General features: G+C 40.9%; 1 protein-coding gene across 4 annotated transcripts in view; it reads right to left on the bottom strand.

The window, feature by feature from the left end:
- Nucleotides 1–22,108, bottom strand: part of samd8.S (sterile alpha motif domain containing 8 S homeolog) — a 71,432-nt gene that overhangs the window by 28,676 nt on the left and 20,648 nt on the right. The gene's annotated exons all lie outside the window — the stretch shown is intronic.

Genomic DNA, 22,108 nt, shown 5'->3' with positions numbered 1-22,108 from the left:
TTCCTCACTTGCTAAAAAGCTATCCAACCCCTTCTTAAAGCTATCTAATGTATTTGCCTGTACAAATGATTCAAGGAGAGAATTCCTCATCTTCACAGCTCTCACTGTAAAAAAAAACCCTTACAAATATTTCGGTGGAACTTTCTTCTAATTAAAATAGGTGACCTCACGTCAGCTGGAAAGACCTACTGGTAAATAAAGCATAAGAGAGATTATTATATGATCCGCTTATATATTTATACATAGTTATCATATCACCCCTTAGGCTATGGACACGTGTGGGTTCTCGGTTTATGCGTGGTCCGTATAGCAGTTTTATAAAAATAAAAGCCGAACTGCTACGTAAATACGCAAGCGGTTTCAGGTTTAGGCAACGCCACATTACTCTATCGTATTTACACAGCGGTCTGCTTTTTAAAAACCGTGCCGCGGACCGCAGCTAAAATCTTCTCCAGCGTGAACATCCCCAATTTGGCCAGTCTTTCCATAACTTTTACAAGCTTAGTTGCCCTTCTCTGTATCCTCTATAATTCAAGTCCTGTTTGAGCACTTGAGACCACAACTTTACGAGATATTCTAGATGGGGCCTTACCAGTGGTCTATACAGTGGAAGAATTACCCTTTCCTGCCGTGAATAAATCCCTATTTTTAATATAGCTCAACTCCTTATTTGCCCTTGATGCCACGGACTGTCATTGCTTGCTACAACCAAATTTACTATGTACAAGGACACCAATGTCATTTTCCATTATAGATTTGCCTAGTGCAGTCAAATTAAGGGTATAAGTGGGTTCGATATTTTTACATCCCAGGTGCATGACTTTACATTTATCAACATCGAATCTCATTTGCCACTTAGCTGCCCGGATTGCCAGTTTGTCAGCCCCCCCCCAGAATAACATAACTTTCTCCCTGCATTCTGTTTTATGTACATATAGATTGTCTAGTGTGAAGCTTCACCCCCTTTACTTTTTTGAGCTCTCGATCTCTCCGACTGTGAAGACCTCAAAGAGTTGTCTACTCGATGTTATGTTGGGGGCTGTTTAGAGTAATTTTAAAGATAGAAAAAATGTTTTTCTTATTCTTTATAGGATAACTCAATCAGAATCTGACTCCTTCATGAAGAGAGACAGATAGCAGAGATAAGATTACTGATCAATATATTTTTGAAAAAGTACAGAATTGTTCATTTAAAAAGTTCTCTAATTTCATGAGAAGCTCATGCTAAAGGAGAACTACTACAAAATGGAAATCTAACAAATTTTCCCAGCCCTCTACATTAGTCAAATTTAAGAGTCTATAGCTGTGCAGTTGATATTGTAATTATAGTGGGAGAATTGTGGAGAACATATAGGAATTTAAGTAAATAAATTTGAAAATATTGATACAACTCCAAAGAGTAAGGGAAAGTTTGGACCAGTGCATGAAGTCTTTGGTCATGGAGGAGATAACCAGGTGAAGATTTAGATGGACATATTGGTTCATGCCTTGGTGTATATGTGCACCCAAGTACTTAAAGGAGAATACCCATTTTAGGGTAACATCAGGGTGGAGGTTATGGTGGTTGAAATTTATCTGTGGAAATCTAAAAAATTTCACAGCCCTCTACAGAAGTAAATTTAAGGTTCTACAGCTGTGCAGTTGATATTGTAATTATAGTGGGAGAATTGTGGAGAACATATAGGAATTTAAGTAAATAAATTTGAAAATATTGATACAACTCCAAAGAGTAAGGGAAAGTTTGGACCAGTGCATGAAGTCTTTGGTCATGGAGGAGATAACCAAGTGAAGATTTAGATGGACATATTGGTTCATGCCTTGGTGTATATGTGCACCCAAGTACTTAAAGGAGAATACCCATTTTAGGGTAACATCAGGGGGGAGGTTATGGTGGTTGAAATTTATCTGTGGAAATCTAAAAATTTTCACAGCCCTCTACAGAAGTAAATTTAAGGTTCTATAGCTGTGCAGTTGATATTGTAATTATAGTGGGAGAATTGTGGAGAACATATAGGAATTTAGGCAAGTAAATCAATTTGAAAATATTGATACAACTCCACTGCATGAAGTCTTTAGTCATGGAGGAGATACCAGGTGAATATTTAATTGGACATATTGGTTCATGCCTTGGTGTTTATACTTACAGGAGAATACCCGTTTTAGGGTAACATCAGGGGGGAGGTTCTGGTTGTTGAAATTTATCTGTGGGAATCAGTATGAATTTGCCCCAATTGATTTGAAGCCCTGAAATCTTACCAAAGCAATCGTCTATTTGAAATAGGTTGACAAACCAATCATTGGAATCGGGTAAGTTTATCAAAAAGGTCATCGGCAAAATGTGAAATCTTTAAATCTAGTGTCACAGGAAAGGAGTATCGCAATTTTGGTTACTGCAATTGTAACACTAAAGGGGTGTACCTTTTGGAATGCAAAAATTGTGAAAAACAATATGTTGGCCGCACTGCCCGTAGTCTAAAGGAAAGGATACGGGATCATATTGGAGCAATAGACAAACATGATGAGGGGTCCCCAATTGGCAAGCATTTTGCATCATGTTCTAAAAACGGAGTATGTGACTTATCAGTCAAAGTTATAGAACAAGTTAAGACACCCCTTAGGGGTGGGGACCAGGTGAGATCCTTGGATCTAAGAGAGGCCTTCTGGATCCTTAAATTGGAGACAAGAATACCCAAGGGTTTAAATACGAGACATGACATATCTTATCTATATTGACAGTTATCAACCTTTCTCCCCTATGCCGAGTTTTTTTGAATATATGTATATTTACCTAATTATTAATACATTGATATTTTTGAAGCAATATATTCTACAATAATTTAAAGTTAACCAGCTTTTAATCATAGACTCTTATTATCATGTTATAGATATATATTTATATAATTAACAAATGACCAGGATTTTGAGATCACACATGTAGTTACATGGGTACAGGGATCCATTTTAACTAACAGCATGTTATTTTAAAGTACAATTGAGGTTTTTACCTTTTGGATGTTGGTTTTATTAAGAAGATTAAAATAATGATTTTAACAGTAATATTATGTGAAGCCAGCAGGGGTCACTATGCCCTTTTGGTATATAATGTGTCTGTGGTTGTTCTGATGTATGCCTATGATTAAGGGATTGTATCCCGAAACACGTAGGGCTTTTTGATCCCTGCATGAGCTTGCAATAAATATTTGTTCCCTCCTTTGGCACAGATTGAGCTTTGGCGGTGGGGATGCTGCGGACAGAGCACCCCATGAGGAGGGATTGGAGCAGCTAAAGGAGGGGGAGGTTGAGCGGTCTCCTTGGTGTGATAGAGGAGTTGGTCCCGAGACCTGCTCGTTTACCCCCTGCGAGAACCATCAAGTGGTGCATACAAGCAGGGAAGGAGCAGAACAGCTGACATCCGCAACGCCATCGTGGTAATGGAGGCGCTTGGCGTGAGTGGTTGCGGTCAGTGAAAAGATCGCTTACCTTCCCTGAACGTCTGGGATTTCCACAGCCGATTGTATATTCCGGTCCATGCTGCAGCCAGGGTTTTGAAAACAGCGTTGCGCTGATTGAGGGCTGGAGGATTAAAACGCCAGGGCCCCGCCACTCCAGTTAAGTAAAAGTTTTTTTACAAACTCTGTGACTTGAACTGTTTCAATCAGCAGCTTAACTAGTGGAGCCGTGAACATAGTGGAACGGAGCAGACTTTTTTTGTCCAAGCTAGCTTGCAATGTACATATGCTGCATGGGCTTTGGGACTCGATTCTAAATTAAGTTAATTTGAGGAGTGCCCACTTTATACAATTTTACAATTGTGCACACTTGACTTTTACCTGATTTATCGATTCAGCAGTTCCTTGATTTGTTAAGCTTTAACTTATTAGCTACCGCCCAAAGATTGATGCTGCATTTATTGTAGGGTTTTGGGACTTTAATTTTCTCACCCTGATATGGCAGCTGGCTGAGCAATGGAACCCATGGAATTAGTAAACACGCGTGCCCTGGAAGGGTTAGAGGACCGTTTAAACAGATTTAATAAATATGTCAATGTTGGGGGATATGGATTTGGATGAGGATATGTCTGACGATGTGCCTACATTATTCAGAACACTTGAAAAACAGATGTCACGTGAACTGTTGTTATGTTGGGACATACTTATTTTGGAGAAATACATCTCCTCAGGGTGGATACCAGGGGATTGAGGATAAAAAAATTTCCCACTTTTGCGAAGGATGATGTGGACTTTGCCAGTAAATGGAATAGTGTTTTATCAAAATGCTCTATGGAGCTAATGGGTCTTATAATAGATTATAAGAAACAGGATCTCCTTAGTACCAGGGAGGAGATCAAGGGGTCCCAACACCAGTTGAAGATGACGGATAGGGTACCGGAATTTGAGGGGTTTGAAATCCAAGCGAATACCTATTTACAAAAGCTTGAATCAACAGTGAGTGCCCGGAAAAAACGAAAACTTAGGAGGGACAAGAGGGATTACGAGAGTAACATGGTATATTTGTGGAACAAACCCAGACCCATATTGAAACCTAAACATAAAAACGAATCTAGGAGCCAGAACTCTAATAAATCAGTTTCCTTTTCAAGTGTTTCTAGTGATTCAGGTGATGAAATGTCTTATTGTGCGGAGGATTTGGAGACGACTTCTTTGCGGACCACTAGGAGGAATCCGACAGAAGCGGACCTGGAGGATTTGGGTACAGGGTATATTCCTAAGAAGGCAAAAAAACTACCATGGTCAGGATCTGTTCCCGAAACGCAATAAAGCGTAAAAATATTGGCCGAAGCGGAGCAACCAAACGGAAAGAAGACCAGAAGAGGTGGGAGGAGGCATCGGAGACAGAAGATATGGGCTAAGGACGAATACGACGAGGAAGGACAGGACTTATTAAATGTGGTGAATATATCCTCAGTCACCTTGACTTTACCCCAAATACGTGTTTTGAGCCATGGTTTATCCTTTGCTCCCACACACCATTTTAGTTTGTTTACATTATTAGATGTGAATCGGTTGGTGCATAAATTAACTCTCCGGAAACATTTTGGTCCGTGTGGGTTAGGCACAGGTGAGGCAGTTGAGCACCAAAGGGTTGTCAATGGGTTAGATTCCAAGCACTTATTGCGCCTACCTTTCAGGAACATTGTTGTTTGGTTGATCTTGACACATTACAACATGAGAGCACGGATGAAGCCCGAAACACAGATATTTTGGTTGAGAGAGTGGTCCTGCCTAAGGATAAAAAGATGCCTTCTAATTTTTACCCCTTACAGTCCAGGTGTACACCCATGGACACTTTTCAGGATCTTGTTGAGAAAGATCTCAACAGATTAAGTATATTGAAATCTAGAGGAGTTCCTGATAATGTGACAAGGGAGGAAAAGCTAGTGATTAAATCATTAAGGGATAACACCGATATTACAATCAGGCAAGCGGATAAGGGTGGGTGTGTGGTGGTATTAAATACGGCTGACTATTTGTCAGAAGCTAAAAGACAGCTGAATGATCCAGACACTTATCTACCACTCCCCTCTAACCCACAAAGTGAATATACTGAGCTTGTAAAGGGTTTGGCTTCGTATGGAATTTCATTGGGGGGGAGGGTGGATTCCCGGGACACTGATTATTTAGTCAGAACTAATCCAGTGGTCCCTATTTTCCACCACCTCCCTAAGATACACAAATTGCTAACGTCCCCAGAGGGAAGGCCGATAGTGGCTAGCATAGGGTCAATCAATGAAGGACTGTCAGTTTGGGTTGATACATGCTTAAAACCATTAATTCCCCAGTTAGACTCCTATGTTAGAGATTCAGAACACTTACTGGAAAGACTGTCCACTTTGAAGTGGGGTGATACTTACATATATTTATCTATGGATGTTAAATCATTGTATACTACTATTTCGCATGATTTGGGTTTACGAGCTATTGCAGATATTTTAAAAAACACACAGATTTACACAAATGACTTGATTCATTATACACTTTTGGTTTTGGAATTTTTACTCACGCACAACTTTTTCTATTTCGATGGGGGGGGTTTTACCTCCAGAGACGGGGGGGCACCTCCTTCGCCCCCACCTATGCCAACCTCTACATGGCATGGTGGGAGCGGTCCTGCGTCTATGGATGTGAGAACCCCTTTCGTGAACACATTATATGGTATGGTCTCTATATAGATGACCTTCTATTTATTTGGGATGGCCCAGAGGCACTAATTAAGGATTTTCACACATACCTACACGGTAATCAATATAATTTAAAGTTCACACTTGAATTTAACAAATTAGAGATAAACTTTTTAGATCTCACACTAAGGGGAGACACACATAGTGGTAGAATTGAATCCACTGTATATAGGAAGCCCACGAAGGGCAACACGATTTTGAGAGCTAATAGCTGTCACCCAAGACATATCATACGAGGGATACCATACAGTCAGTTTGTCAGATACAGAAGGAATTGCAGCCAGGATAATACCTTTGAGGAACAAACAAGACTCTTGGGACATAGACTGCAGAGGCGAGGTTATCCAAAAGATATGATAAGACAATCCTGCGAAAAAGCAAGTTAATACCCAACCCAAGACAGGTCAAACACACAAAACACATTAAAAACTAATAAAGACTCTGACAAAAATGGTGAAAGAGACAAAATGTATTTCATTACTGAGTTTAGTGAGGAATATGGGAGAGTTTGTAAAATAATTATGAAACATCTTCCCGGTTTTGCACAATGATGCGAGGTTGTCCGAAATTTTGTCTACCACGGATTTGAAATGTGTCCCAAAAAGGGCGCCCACATTGGGTAAGATGTTGGCACCAAGCCTAGTAACCCCGGCGCAGAATAGACAGAGGGAGAATTGGCTAGCCCTAAAGGGTAGTTATAGATGTGGAGCAACCACTTGTAAAACTTGTAAGGTCATTACCATGGGTCCTACCTTTAAATCTAGTGTCACAGTAAAGGAGTATCGCAATTTTGGTTATTGCAATTGTAACACTAAAGGGGGTGGCGTACCTTTTGGAATTCAAAAATTGTGAAAAACAATATGTTGGACACACTACCTGTAGTCTACAGGAAAGGATACTGGAGCATATACGAGCAATAGACAAACATGATGAGGGGTCCCCAATTGGCAAGCATTTTGCATCATGTTAAAAAAATGAGTATGTGACTTATCAGTCAAAGTTATAGAACAAGTTAAGACACCCCTTAGGGGTGGGGACCAGGTGCGATCCTTGGATCTAAGAGGCCTTCTGGATCCTTAAATTGGAGACAAGAATACCCAAGGGTTTAAATACGAGACAAAAGAGCAAGAAAGGACCGCAAACAGCTCACCGCTCTCCCCTCAGGCCAGGTGCTCAGTCAGACAGTGTCCCCACTGTACACACAACAAAACTCGAAAAGGCAGACGGCACTTCTGAAAATGGGGTTTATTGGAGTTCCTGCTGGAAAAACCTAACGCGTTTCGGGAGTTATCCCTTAGTCATAGGTTCAACCTATGACTAAGGGATAACTCCCGAAACGCGTTAGGTTTTTCCAGCAGGAACTCCAATAAACCCCATTTTCAGAAGTGCCGTCTGCCTTTCGAGTTTTGTTTTAAATACGAGACATGACATATCTGATCTATATTGACAGTTATCAACCTTTCTCCCATACGCTGAGTTTTTTTGAATATATGTATATTTACCTAATTATTAATACATTGATATTTTTGAAGCAATATATTCTACAATAATTTAAAGTTAACCAGCTTTTAATCATAGACTCTTATTATCATGTTATAGATATATATTTATATAATTAACAAATGACCAGGATTTTGAGATCACACATGTAGTTACATGAGTATAGGGATCCATTTTAACTAACAGCATGTTATTTTAAAGTACAATTGAGGTTTTTACCTTTTGGATGCTGGTTTTATTAAGAAGATTAAAATAATGATTTTAACAGCAATATTATGTGAGCCACCAGGGGTCACTATGCCCTTTTGGTATATAATGTGTCTGTGGTTGTTGTGATGTATGCCTATGATTAAGGGATTGTATCCCGAAACGCATAGGGCTTTTTGATCCCTGCATGAGCTTGCAATAAATATTTGTTCCCTCCTTAAGTGGAGTGCCGTCCATTCCTTTGGCAAAGATTGAGCTTTGGCGGTGGGGACGCTGTGGACAGAACACCCCATGAGGAGGTATTGGAGCAGCTAAAGGAGTAGGAGGTTGAGCGGTCTCCTTGGTGTGACACTATTCATATGGCTTAATGCACTTTAATGCTTTTATTATTTATTGAAAACCAACAAAAGTTTTGTATATGAATGTGAACTTTAAATTATGAAGGACTATTAATATGCAATGGACTTTGAACATACAATGGACTTGCTGCTATTGAACTGATGTGTAAGGGGTTAATAATTCAAGGTGTATGGTCAAGCATTGAACTATGGGAGAAATAGGTGGGGCTTTGCACTTATAGGTGTGTGTGGCACTTGAGAATTTTATCTTGATGAAGGGAGGTTGAAACCCCCCGATACATTGATCATTGTGGTGAAAAATCAATAAAATGAGGGGCATGTCCCTGACTGCAGATAAATAGAGTGTGTGAGGATCCGTGAGTCTTCTACCCTTACTGGACCTATGCCTAAGTACCACATATTTCAAGTAAGAGGATAAGTTCTTCAGGCAGAAGCATGGCTGCGCCATGGGATCACCAGTTTCGCCCACTGTGGCAAACCTGTACATGGAGGATGTGGCAAGAAAGGCCCTGGATAGCTTCAAAGGAATAACTCCCAGTCATTGGTTCCGTTATGTGGATGATACATGGTTTAAAATACACACACAGGAGGTACAGACTTTCACTGAACACATCAACACAGTGGACCACAACATCAAGTTTGTGCACGTGCAATGCACATGGTAAACTGGAAATAGAGGTCTACAGGAAACCTACCCACACAGACCAGTACCTGCTGTTTGACTCCCACCATCCACTAGATCACAAACTGGGGGTCGTCAAAACTCTACATCATAGAGCAGACAAGATCCCCACCAGTACAGAGGCTAAGTTGAAAGAGAGGAACATCTCAGAGGGGCCCTGAAGACATATGGGTATCCAGTTTGGGCTTTTGTGAAAACCAGCAGAAAAAGAAGCAATAACACCAAGACTACCGGTGAAGATTGAAAACAGGACAGGAGAAAGAACTTGGTCCTCCCATATGTAGCTGGGGTGTTGGAAAAACTTAGGGACGTGGTTTTTATTAAAAATCCTTCTATCTAATAGAACGGCGGCAGTGGAGGACAAGGTTGATGAGGTCCTGCTCACGGTCAATTCCCACGATTTACAGATTGCCAAGCTCCAACAACAGCTGCGAGACCTCCAAGACCAGATGGAGGACTCTGAAAATCGGTCTCGGAGGAATAATATTAGGATCAGAGGCCTCCCAGACACGGTCCAGGACCTGCACCTTGAAATTCCACTGCTCCTTACGGAACTTCTCCCCGATGTTTCCCCAGACCACCTCATCCTGGATAGGGTTCATAGAGCCCTAGGACCCCGACAACAGGGGGCCCCACCCAAAGATGTCATCGCCAGGATGCATTATTTTACCTCCAAGGAAGCGGTCATGATGGCTTCCAGAGCCGCTGCGCAATTGGAATACAAAAGCCACAAATATTCTATCTACGCTGATTTAGCTGCTGCCACGATCCAGCGGAGGAAATCGATGAAACCTGTTACCGCCCTTCTGCTTACTCACCGGATCAGGTACAGATGGGGTTACCCGTTTAAGTTGACTTTTACATTTCAAAATCGGCAGCACATCGTCACCAACCCACAAGACGGCATGCAGCTTCTCCATCGCCTGCATTTAGCAGACCCCTCGCCCACCTCTCGGACATCTCCATCCCCACCTCAGGGCTCTGGTGGTCCCCCGATTGCACCCCTCTGGAATGCCAGCCCTGCCCGGGACACTTGAGTGACTTCTGTTATGGGTAATATATATCCTTTATTCTACCATGCTGGGACCGTCCGGTCGGTGCCCCCCCCACAAACATTGAATGTTTTTCTAGGCCAGCTGATTCACAAAGACCAATCGGGCTTTATTCCGAAACCACAGGTGACTGATAACACCCGCAGATTAATTAATCTTCTACACATAGCTAAATCTACTGCGATCCCCTCCATGCTTCTCTCGTTAGATCTGGAGAAAGCTTTTGATACGGTCTCATGGCTATATTTGCGTAAAACCCTTTCGCAGTATGGCTTTCCCGAGCCCTTTCTCAATGTAATTTTGGCTCTCTATGATACTCCTACGGCACAAGTTCAGCATATGGGCTTCCTCTCCTCTAAATTTTTGATAGGCCGGGGCACACGGCAGGGGTGCCCTTTGTCCCCCCTCCTGTTTGCCCTCGCCATCGAACCCCTTGCAATTTCGATTCGATCCCATCCCCGAATTTCCGGAGTCAGAGTGGGTGATATTGATTATAAATGTGTACTGTATGCTGATGATATCTTGCTTTCCATATCTAAACCAATGACTTCTCTCCCGTTCCTGTACGATTTGCTGCAGTCATTTGAGGTAGTCTCTGGACTCAAGGTGAATGCCAACAAAACAGAAGCCTTAAATATCAATCTTCCCCCCAGTTTACTAAAGCTACTTGAAATTAACTTCCAACTCCAATGGCAGCCACATAAGATAAAATATCTTGGAGTGGAATTACACCGGGACTATGATTCGCTCTCACGGGCTAATTATAACGCAATTTTCTATAGGATATTACGCTCACTGCGGTCATGGGGCAATCTCAAGCTTTCCTGGATGGGCAGGATCAATGCCCTCAAAATGTCGGCTTTACCTCACCTACTGTACCTATTTCGGACCCTTCCGGTCTCCCCCCCTACGGGGATGTTGAACTCTCTACAAAAGCATATGAATAAATTTGTGTGGGACGGTAAAAGGGCACGGTTAAAATTTTCAACGGCTGCCAGACACCGCTCCAAAGGGGGGTTGGGTATCCCTGATCTGCGGAAATATTATACTGCTGCCCAAGTTGGTCAGTTGCTCCATTGGCATGACTCCCCAGACAATCCGATCTGGGCCACTATTGAGCAGGATACCCTCCCTGTGGGATCTTTACATAACTTACTGTGGACTACTCCTCCCCCACAGCGAGGCAGCTACAGTCCGGTAGTCTCACACTCCTTGAGAGTTTGGAAGTCTGTTCCCCTTTCACACAAGTTATTTTCCCCCCATAAACCGGTTGCCAGCTTTAGCCTCAACACGGAGTTCTTACCGGGGGCTGGGAAGGGGTCTTTTCAGTGGTGGAAACTGAACAACCTCCTCAGCATACATGCTTTGACCAAAACCGGCCAACTACTGTCATGGCAACAGTTGCAGGACTCTTACCAAGCCCCTCAGTCTGAATATTTCCGATACCTACAAATCAGAAGTTATATACTTTCCCTCTGGCCTGACAAAAAATTTCCTACTCCCACCTTGTTTGAGAAAATGTGTTTACAAATACTCCCACGGGAGAAGGCTCTTTCTGCGCTCTATGACCACTTGGTTCATCTGGTTCCTCTTAAGGACCTCCGTTTTATTCAACTGTGGGAAAAGGATTTGCGTATCTGCATGGAGACTGATCAATGGCTTGATATCATTAACGACAACATACATTGTTCCGTGAACATTTCCATTCAGGAAACCTCCCAAAAGGTTCTTCACCAATGGTATTTGGTCCCCTCTACATTGGCCAGGTGGTACCCTGCTTGCTCCCCCCTGTGCTTTCGGAACTGTGGCCGCCATGGTTCGTTTCTCCATGTGTGGTGGGAATGCCCTAAGGCGGTCCGACTCTGGATTCGAATATACACGATGATTACAAATGTGACAGGACTTTCGCTTAAAAAAGACCCGGGGGAAGCATTGATCAATAAGAGAATCCCAAGGACTAACAAGTTCACCAGGAAATTATTAACACATATTTTCTCTGCCTCCAAGCAGGTCATTGCTGCAGCTTGGAAGTCTCCTATCCTGGACTTTCCTGAGGTTAAAAGGAGGCTGGACAACGTCCTAATCCTTGAGAAATTGACTAGCTACACGAACGGTTCGCAGAAGTCTTTTCACAAAATTTGGTCCCCCTGGTTATCTTACCGAAATATTTCCTCAACCTAATTGCTTTTGCATGTCCTCCCACTCTGACTCCGGGGAATCCCTAAATTTTCTTGTCCTATGCTGTCCCAGTTAGTGCAGAGATATTGACAGTACTCACAAGTGTTATAGGCAACTGTTTATTCAGTTCTTGGTTTATTTTTGCTTATTTCCTTTCTTTTCCTCCTTTTTCTGTTTCTTTTCCTTTTCTTTTTGTTTAATTTTCTTGTCAGCTACTTGGGCTACTTTGCTATACTACTCAGGAATAACGGTTTTGTGCTTATGTGTCGTGATATTACTGCAGCCTGGGGATTGTCCAGTACCTGCAGTTTCTGAGTTTGACTATGTGCCATTTATTGCTACCTGCTGATATTTGAAAATAAAAATTTTAAATACAAAAAAAAAATCCTTCTATCTGCTTTAAACCCAGCAACACACTGAGGCTGCAACTAGTTCACCCAACCCCAAAGCACAAGAAGAGTAACATTGTGTATGCAGTGCAGTGTGCTCGGATTTGTATGTGGGGAGAACCAAACAACAGTTACACCAGCATATGTCACAGCATAGAAGAGCCAGCTCCTCTGGTCAGAACTCAGACGTGTACCTACATATAAAAGGAAAAGGACACACGTTTGAAGACTGCCAAATCCAGATTCTAGACTGGGAGAGCGAATGGATCAAAAGAGGTGTCAAAGAAGCCATATATGTAAAAACTGAAAAATCAAGTTTGAATAGAGGCAGGGGGTGCAACATCTATTGTCTGCCACATACAATGCAGTTTTTGCACCTCTCCCTGAAAGGTTTAATAACACATCAAAAGCTCCAATCTTGCTAATACAATCAACACCTAATTTAATCACATCATTGTGGATTATGATAAACAGATTATGCAGATTGGAGAAACATTCCAGTGGATATATAGCGAAGCAAGATCCTATGTACAAATTCTTCTGAATTGAGAATGCCAGTTGAATGACTGGTGAAATGTCTTCAAGAAAAACACAGCAAGTCCAATTGATTTGACTTAGATAGATATAGATAGATATTTCTTGAGGATCTGTCAGATCTATGCCCCGTCTGTGAGAAATTGGTTAGTGATAATGAGGTACATTGGGCTTTAGCTAAATATGCAAGCAATTTACAGTTTTTGTCGCCATGTTCAAAGAAGCACTGGGATTGGTTTAGTATTGCCTTTTTGGTTAGGGTTGTTTCTTCACTCCCTTGGCATGTTGGGCCTGTAAAAGTCTGGTATATGTTAAAGGAGAATGACTGAGAACATGTTCCCTCTCTCCCTGTCTGACTTGGGACTTCAGTGATAATTTAGCTTTGAGTTAACTTGTCACAAAATGCCCTATTCTTAGCAACTTTTTAATTGGTCTTCATTTTTTTATTTCTCATAGTTGAAATACTTGTTTTCCTCTTTCTAGCATTCCCCTGGGGTCCACGACCCCTGCAGCCAAAAACCTATTGCTCCGTGAGGCCGCAAATTAATTGTTACTTTATATTACATATATCATTCTATTAAGTAGAACAGATGTCCTGAGAGTGACAAATCTCCCTATGTGCCATCAACATTGCTAGTTGCCTCCTTTGCTTTTTTTTTTAGTCAACATCCATTTCAATAAAAATTACCCCCAAGCAAGCTATTGATACATTGCCCCCCAGAGGATATACGTCTCCTTTGCTAGACCAACTGTTGTGTATGTCTGACACCTATGTGTACAGTAATAAAATGCCTTCTGCAGAATGCGGTTTGTGGATAGACATAGTTCTTTATCACTCCAAGAAAGCAGTGAAACCAATACCAGGTGTGTTCATAATTGCTATTTCTGTCTGATGTACCGGTTAAAGACTTTCCTGTCTACTCATGAATATTGATTGCTGCCAGCCCTGAAAATTACATATATCTTTAGAAAGTGATTAACCCTTTGGATACTCTCCTCAACCTTACACATTAAGAATTCTCTCCAGATACCATCCTAATAAAAACACCTGCATAACAAGTCCTTAATGCTGGCACAGTAGTAGATCTATGTATCAGGTCAGCTCTATCTATGTTGTGCTTTTGTTTACACGGGAATGTGTGGCTGGTCTCTTAATTTGATAAATCTCGAGTTTGCTTGATTTCTATACAAGACCAATGAGATGAAAGAAATTTCCAGCTCAGTATATCCACTTATAGTGGAAATCCCAATAACAAAGATGACTTCTTAATAAGTACCCAAAGAATAGCTATGGGCACATCGGTGAATCCAGCAGTGAGTGGTATGCAATTCCTGAAAGCCAATTTGTTTGTAAATTAGATATGAATATGTTTGAAATCACAGAACTGGTGCAGAATGACTATTTTGGTCACATGGCTTTAACTAGAGAAAAGTCTTTAATTACTTTCCTTTCTTTCCTTGATATTTTATGTCTTATGTTTTGAAAATGCAAAAATAAAAACTTTAAAAAAAAAAATACTGCAATTTTTTTATTTTTTTTTTTAAAAAGTGATTTTAGTGTATTACCCTCCAGCTCAGGTTCAGGTTGAAGTGCAGTTCTTAAAATAACCACATAATATGATCAAATCAGCATGTGGGTCAACTTAAGTTTGCCTGTATAGTTTTAATAGTATTAACAGCATTTTAAAGGGGTTTACACCTTCCAAACACTTTTTTCAGTTCAACTGTTTTCAGATTATTCCCCAGAAATAAAGACTTTTTTCAGTTAGTTTCCATTACTTATATTTTTACCATTTTCCCCAAAATCTTCCAAAAGTTTAAATTTTAATGTCCGTTTCTGGTGTTTTGAGTCAGGCAGCTCAGTAGTTCAGGCGCTGATTCTAAACGGTTACAATTTTGCAACATTTAGTTGATACATTTCTCAGCAGCATCTCTAGTATTAGCAAATAGATTCTAACAGCTGCCTTTAATGAAACTCAGGGATTCTGCTTAGCAGGGGATGAGAAAATGTATCAACTAAATGTATCAATTTAATACAGTTTAACTCAGCTGTCCCCAACCATTTTTGGCCCAGGGACCGGTGTTAAAGAATTTATTTTTGCAAGGATAAGGGGGGGGAGGGGGTCAGAAGGGGGGTTCAGTGGGAACTGCTCGTCCAATTCAGGAGCGCCGTCGTTAGTTGTGGGCTAGGCCCGGCGGCCCAGTGCAGGACTGTCCGCAGCCCGTTTGTGCGCCGCGACCCGGTGGTTGGTTTACATGGTCAGTATCCCCTACACTTCAATATTAGAAAAACTGGTAATTGGAAAAAGTCTTGATATCTGGGGAACTATCTTAAAACAACTAGGTGTTGAAGGTTAACAACACCTGTAAAGAAACTGTTTTAAACCTCATTTTTTTAATAATTTGTTTTAAATGAACCATAACCCTACTGCATACTGTACATTTCATGATTTGTAACATTTGCTTCATAAGAATCGGCAAAAAGCTGTCCCAGAATTTTGCTTACTTACTCTGTCCATCCTAACTGTTTGTATTTGTTGGGATTTAGACTAATCTCACTGTGTGATATTTTGTTTAAATTACACTGAATGCTTTTATAGCACTGTGCAGAAAATCTTCCTTTTGCACATGAAAATTGCGTGCACACTAGTTTCATTATGGGTCGTCTAACTGCAAAACAGGTTTATTATACTATACATACTGAGCACAACTGTTATGTATGTTTAGGATATTTTATATCATAAAATCACAATTTGTGTTTCATAAAATCACTGTGTTTTAGCAGAGGCAGCTCTAGTATTTTCTATGGCACTAGAGCAACAAATTGCAACACTGCGGTCAATTGACAATCTTGGAAGGAGTATCTTGCTCACTGAGCAGGACCTAGCGGGGTCAGATAGTTTGGGGGGAACAGAACAACAGCAGGATATTGAGGCAGCTAGCTGGGTGACAGTTAGAAAATCTAAGGTGGGCAAAAGGGAAATGGAGGCTTATCCGGAGCTTATACATCGCAACAAATTTGCCAGATTGTGTGATGATGATGATGGGAGTATGAACTCCGTATTGGCAATTCTAGATGGGGCTGATCTCTCTAACAGCCGGGAGACCAGTTTCTCTAGTAGTAGTGGGGAGGAGAGCAGAGACAGGCCTAAGCAGATTGTGGTTGTAGGGGACTCAAAAATTAGGAAAGTGGATAGGGTAATCTGTCGTCTGGATTGCTACAACCGAACAGTTTGCAGTCTACCTGGTGCCAGGGTTCGGCATTTGGTTGATCGGGTAGACAAATCATTGGGTGGGGCTGGGCACGACCCAACTGTACTGCATATCGGTACTAATGACAAAATGAATGGTAGATGGAAGACCTTATAGAGTGATTTCAGGGATCTAGGCTCTAAGATCGGGGAAAGGTCTTCCAATGTCATCTTTTCTGAAATTTTGCCCGTGAAAGTTTAGGAAGACAGCGGGAGCTTAGGGAGCTAAATGCATGGCTAAAGTCTTGGTATAGGAAGGAAGGATTTGGGTTCCTAGAGCACTAGGCTGATTTTTCCTTGGGGTACAACATACAGTCGTGACGGTTTGCATCTCAATGGAAAGGGGTCCACTGTGCTAGGGGAAAGAATGGCTAAGAGGTGAGATAAAGAATTATGGGGAAGCTAGGGCAGACGGGGCAGGAGTGAGGGGGGCATATAGTTTACCAGTTATGGAGGTCCCTCTGTTACAAGGAAAACAGAATAATGCTAACTTAATATATAATTCTCCACTAAGTAATGCAAATTTCAAAAGTAAAAGTAGTAACCTCCGCTGTATGCTGGCAAATGCACGGTGTTTGTATGTAAAGCCTGAATTAAAGCCATGCACTAAAGAAATAACCATAGCTGGCACTGGTGAGGGTGTAGAATTCCTCTGGGTAGAGATGTTGACTGGGCAAAAGGTTACAAAGAGAATTATCATTGGTGTATGCTGTAAACCACCTCATATAAATGACAAATATGAAGCCCAGCTACTCTTGCAGATACAAGCGGCTTCACAGCTGGGTCAAGTTGTTGCTATGGGTGACTTCAATTATCCAGACATTGACTGGGGTAATGGGGTTGCCAAGACAGAAAAAGCTAGTAGGTTTGTAAATATGCTGAATGACAATTTTTTATTCCAGCTCGCTCAATAACATACTAGGAATAACTCACTTTTGGACTTTGTAATAACTAATAATAAAAATTCAAATAGAAAAGTAACCCATTGGTAACCTCTAATTTTATATCTAGTAGTAAATTACTTCACTACTATATAAATAATAATAGCAATACTGAAATTAAAGTGCAGTCAGTGCCGGTCTTTTAATTCATCAACAATTTTATATAAACCCAATCAATTCCCAGATTAATTCCTAGGCCAATTCGTAAATTAATTTTAAAGTGCTGTTTAGTGCATATATCAAATGAAAGGTAGCCAAATTAAAAAGTAAAAAAATTAACAATTAATTCATTTGAAATTCACGATTAGGCTCTGGTGTAATAAAGGATGTCAACAATTCATTGGTAAATGCCAATTAATTATACAAAATAATTGATTCAGATGGAATAAATAGTACAGTGCGATAAGAGTCAACTTTTTAATTTGGCTACATTTCATTTCATTTGGCTACATTTCATTCATTTTCATTTGATATATGCACTAAACAGCAATTTAGAATTATGATTAATTTAAGAATTGGCCTAGTGTCACGGTCGGCACCCAACACCAGAACAAACACCAGGCACCCTGGTCTCGGCTCGTGCTTCACCAGTAGTGTGACCGCCTTTGGGCCTCGGGAGGAGCCCTCGGCTTACTTGGATGCCACCTGGACTTAAACGAGAGGTGCAAGATGAGGGTTCTGTATAGGCAGAGGGGCACGACAGTAAAGCAAAGTCTTTGGACAGAAGATCGCAGTACAAGGCATTTAGGCAAAGGAGTAGTCAGATCAGGCCGGGTCGAGGCAGGCAGAGAGTAAACATTATCAGACAGGCAAAGGTCAAACCAGGGAGTCAATCAGAGGGTTAATTAGAAGCGGTAGTCAGTAATCAGGCAAGGGTCAGAATCCAGAAGTCAGAATAGTCAAATAGCCAGGCAGGGGTCAAAAACAGGAATCAAACAGGTTCAGAATATAGCACAAAGCTCAGAAGCACCAGGAACAAAATCCTATCACGGGCAATGCAAGTAAAACTGTACCTTTAAATAGCATTTGAATTTCGCGCCACTGCGCGCTGACGTCATCACGTCAGCACGCATGCGCATAAACCCAGGAAGAGGCGCGCACGCGCGCCCTAACAGACCAGCGCTACAGTGAACCCGGCTCAGTGCGGCGAGCGTCCTCGCCGAGGGGGCGGCAGGCGTCCCTGCCGTCCCCCCACTAGACCACCAGGGTAAGATTTTCTCACACCTAGGAATTGATCTGGGAATTGTTTGGGTTTATATAAAATTGTTGATGAGTTACTAGATTTACTAGATATAAAATTAGAGGTTATCAACGGGGTACTTTTCTATTCGAATTTTTCAAGTACAGCCCTTCTGACTGGTCGTAACCACTGAGATCTTTTTTTCTTTTCTTGTGGTAAAAGAGTTCCTCTTTTTTATTTTTCTCATTAACTAATAATACTTAACTCATCTCTAACATTTGTGTGAGTGAGCATTTAGGGAATAGTGATCATAACATGGTCTCCTTTGAGATTCTGTTACAGAAGCAATTTTATAAGGGAGCAACTAAAACACTAACTTTCAGACAAGGGCATCTCTGCAACATATTAAAAGGGTTAAACACGGAACAAAAATGGGAAGTCTTTAAAATGCTGCTTAATAAATATACATGTCAGTATATTGCCCTGGTAAGCAAGGAACGATATTGCAAAGCAAAACCTTTTTGGTTCAATAGAAGTGTTGGTGTTGAGGTGGGTAAGAAAAGGCATGCTTTTAAGGCTTTCAAGTTAGCTGGGACAGCCAAATCATTTATAAGGTACAAGGAGGCCAACAAATCATGCAAAGAAGCTATAAGGCAAGCTAAAATTGATATGGAAAAGGATATTGCAGCAAATAGTAAAAAGAATCCAAAATTATTATTTTTTAAATATGTTAATAGTAAAAAAATGAAGCAGGAAGGAGTGGGACCTTTAGTTTCAGAGGGGGGTCAGCTGGTTGATGAAAAATAAAAGCGCAGATTCTGAATTGATATTTTTCGTCTGTCTACACAAATGAGGAACCAGTTATTGAAGGTTTCCTTCTTAATAGTCCCAATTCTAGTAATACAACTAATGATGCATGGTTCACACATGAGGAAATTCAAAAGAGACTAGAACATGTTAAGATAAACAAAGGTCCAGGGCCAGATGGTATTAATCCCAGGGTACTTAGCAAGTTTAGCTCTGTGATTTCCAAACATGACCAGGGGCAGCTGGGAAATTGACAAAATGTCTAGCCCCATGTCAGATTTCAAAATTGAATATCAAAAAATCTGTTTGCTCTTTTGAGAAATGGATTTCAGTGCAGAATTCTTCTGGAGCAGCACTATTAACTGATTCATTTTGGAAAAAAAATTTTCCCATGACAGTATCCCTTTAAATTATGAGACTGTCAAGGTTGGGGTTGTTTTCTCTGGAAAAAAGGTTGCGAGGGGACATGATTACACTTTACAAGTACATTAGAGGACATTATAGACAAATAGCAGGGGACCTTTTACCCATAAAGAGGATCACCATACCAGAGGCCATCCCTTTAGACTAGAAGAAAAGAACTTTCATTTGAAGCAACGTACGGGGTTCTTCACAGTCAGGACAGTGAGGTTGTGGAATGCACTGCCGGGTGATGTTGTGATGGCTGATTCAGTTAATGCCTTTAAGAATGGCTTGGATGATTTTTTGGACAGACTTAATATCAAAGGCTATTGTGATACTAAGCTCTATAGTTAGTATAGGTATGGGTAGATATAAATTGTGTGAAAGTAGGGAGGGGTGTGTGTATGGATGCTGGGTTTTCATTTGGAGGGGTTGGACTTGATGGGCTTTGTCTTTTTTCAACCCAATTTAACTATGTAATGCTGTGTTACACTGCTTAAAATGCAAGTTCTGTTCCTCTAGACGAAAGAGATTTTTACTGAACATTTACAGAACATTTACTGTATTTAACTTTATGTCTTCCTAGGCCCTGGAACTGCCATGTGATCACCACAATACATATGGAAATGCAAACACCTAGTTGCCTCTATTCTGGTCATTGTAATGCCTAATCAAATAAAGTGCAGGAAGCCAATTATACTGTGGATCATGTTTCTGTCATGGCTGCTGGGGCTCATTATCTTTCTATTGTAAAACTTTTCAGAAGACCCCAGGTAATCATAATTATGATGATGAGAATGATTAAAGTACTAAGTTGAATTTTAGCTTTGCAGTTTGGAGTAGAAAGTTATGAGCAATTTGAATTCCTTGAAGGGATCCTGTCATCGGAAAACATGTTTTTTTCAAAACTCATCAGTTAATAGTGCTACTCCAGCAGAATTCTGCACTGAAATCCATTTCTCAAAAGAGCAAACTGATTTTTTGATATTCAATTTTGAAATCTGACATGGGGCTAGACATTTTGTCGATTTCCCAGCTGCCCCATGCCATGTGACTTGTGCCTGCACTTTAGGAGAGAAATGCTTTCTGGCAGGCTGCTGTTTTTCCTTCTCAATGTAACTGAATGTATCTCAGTGAAACTTGGGTTTTTACTATTGAGTGCTGTTCTTAAGGTGGCCATAGACTCAAAGATCCGCTCGTTTGGCGACATCGCCAAACGAGCGGATCTTTCCCCGATATGTCACTAAACAGCATGGCTATATCGGGGGTAATTCGAACGTTTGGCCGTATGGCCGAACGATCGAATTACGATGCGCCAAGGGGCTCCGACGGGTCGGTCGGTTAAAAATCCAACCTTCCCGATCGATATCGTGGCCAGATATCGATCGGGAAGACCCGTCGGAAGCCCCCCATACACGGGCAGATAAGCTGTCAAATCGGTCCAAACGACCGATATCTGCAGCTTTATCTGCCCGTGTATGGCCACCTTTAGATCTACCAGGCAGCTGTTATCTTGTGTTAGGGAGCTGTTATCTGGTTACCTTCCCATTGTTCTTTTGTTTGGCTGCTGGGGGGAAAAGGGAGGTGGGTGATATCACTCCAACTTGCAGTACAGCAGTAAAGAGTGATTGAAGTTTATCAGAGCACAAGTCACATGACTTGGGGCAGCTGGGAAATTGACAATATGTCTAGCCCCATGTCAGATTTCAAAATTGAATATAAAAAAAATCTGTTTGCTCTTTTTTTTTTTTTGTAACTTACATTTTTATTAATTTTCAAAAAAAAAACAAGCAGACCGAACAGAATATGAAGTACATCAATATTACATAGAGTGCAAGCAGTTCCAACCAACACCTCTAAGTAAAGCAATGGACTACGTTTAAGTATTGGAATCGACAGTAATTGTAGGGCAGTACAACAATTGCAGAAGGGAAAACAAGGGAGGGAAGAGAAAAAAAAAAAAAAAAAATATATAGAAAACAGAGGTGGGGGAGGGAGTTGTACCTCGCAAACAGATATCATAGCTGTAGCCTATCAATAAGTACCAAGAAAATTTAAGAGCAGTCGGTTCTAGTCAGGAGGTAGTGGTCCCAACTACCCCAGATGTTGCTATGCAAGTCTAACGTATTATTGATGCGGGCAGTCATTTCCTCAAACTTCTTGTTGCTCTCTAGTCTAAGAGTTATTTTCTGTTTGCTCTTTTGAGAAATGGATTTCAGTGCAGAATTGTGGAGCAGCACTATTAACTGATTCATTTTGAAAAAATGTTTTTCCCATGACAGTATCCCTTTAAAATGTATACTTTCCAGGTTACGGTTAGGAGCATGCTTTCAATCTAAAGTAGGTTTATTTCTGGAATGGTATGTTTTGATACTGTATGATGTGTTATAGAAACAGAATTAAACATATTTTAGCATGAAGTCATTA

The sequence above is a fragment of the Xenopus laevis genome, chromosome 7S, assembly GCF_017654675.1.
Source record: "Xenopus laevis strain J_2021 chromosome 7S, Xenopus_laevis_v10.1, whole genome shotgun sequence".
NCBI classification, from domain to species: Eukaryota; Metazoa; Chordata; class Amphibia; order Anura; family Pipidae; genus Xenopus; species Xenopus laevis.
Note: the sequence above shows the minus strand (reverse complement) of the source record. Positions and strands in the feature narration are given on the sequence as shown.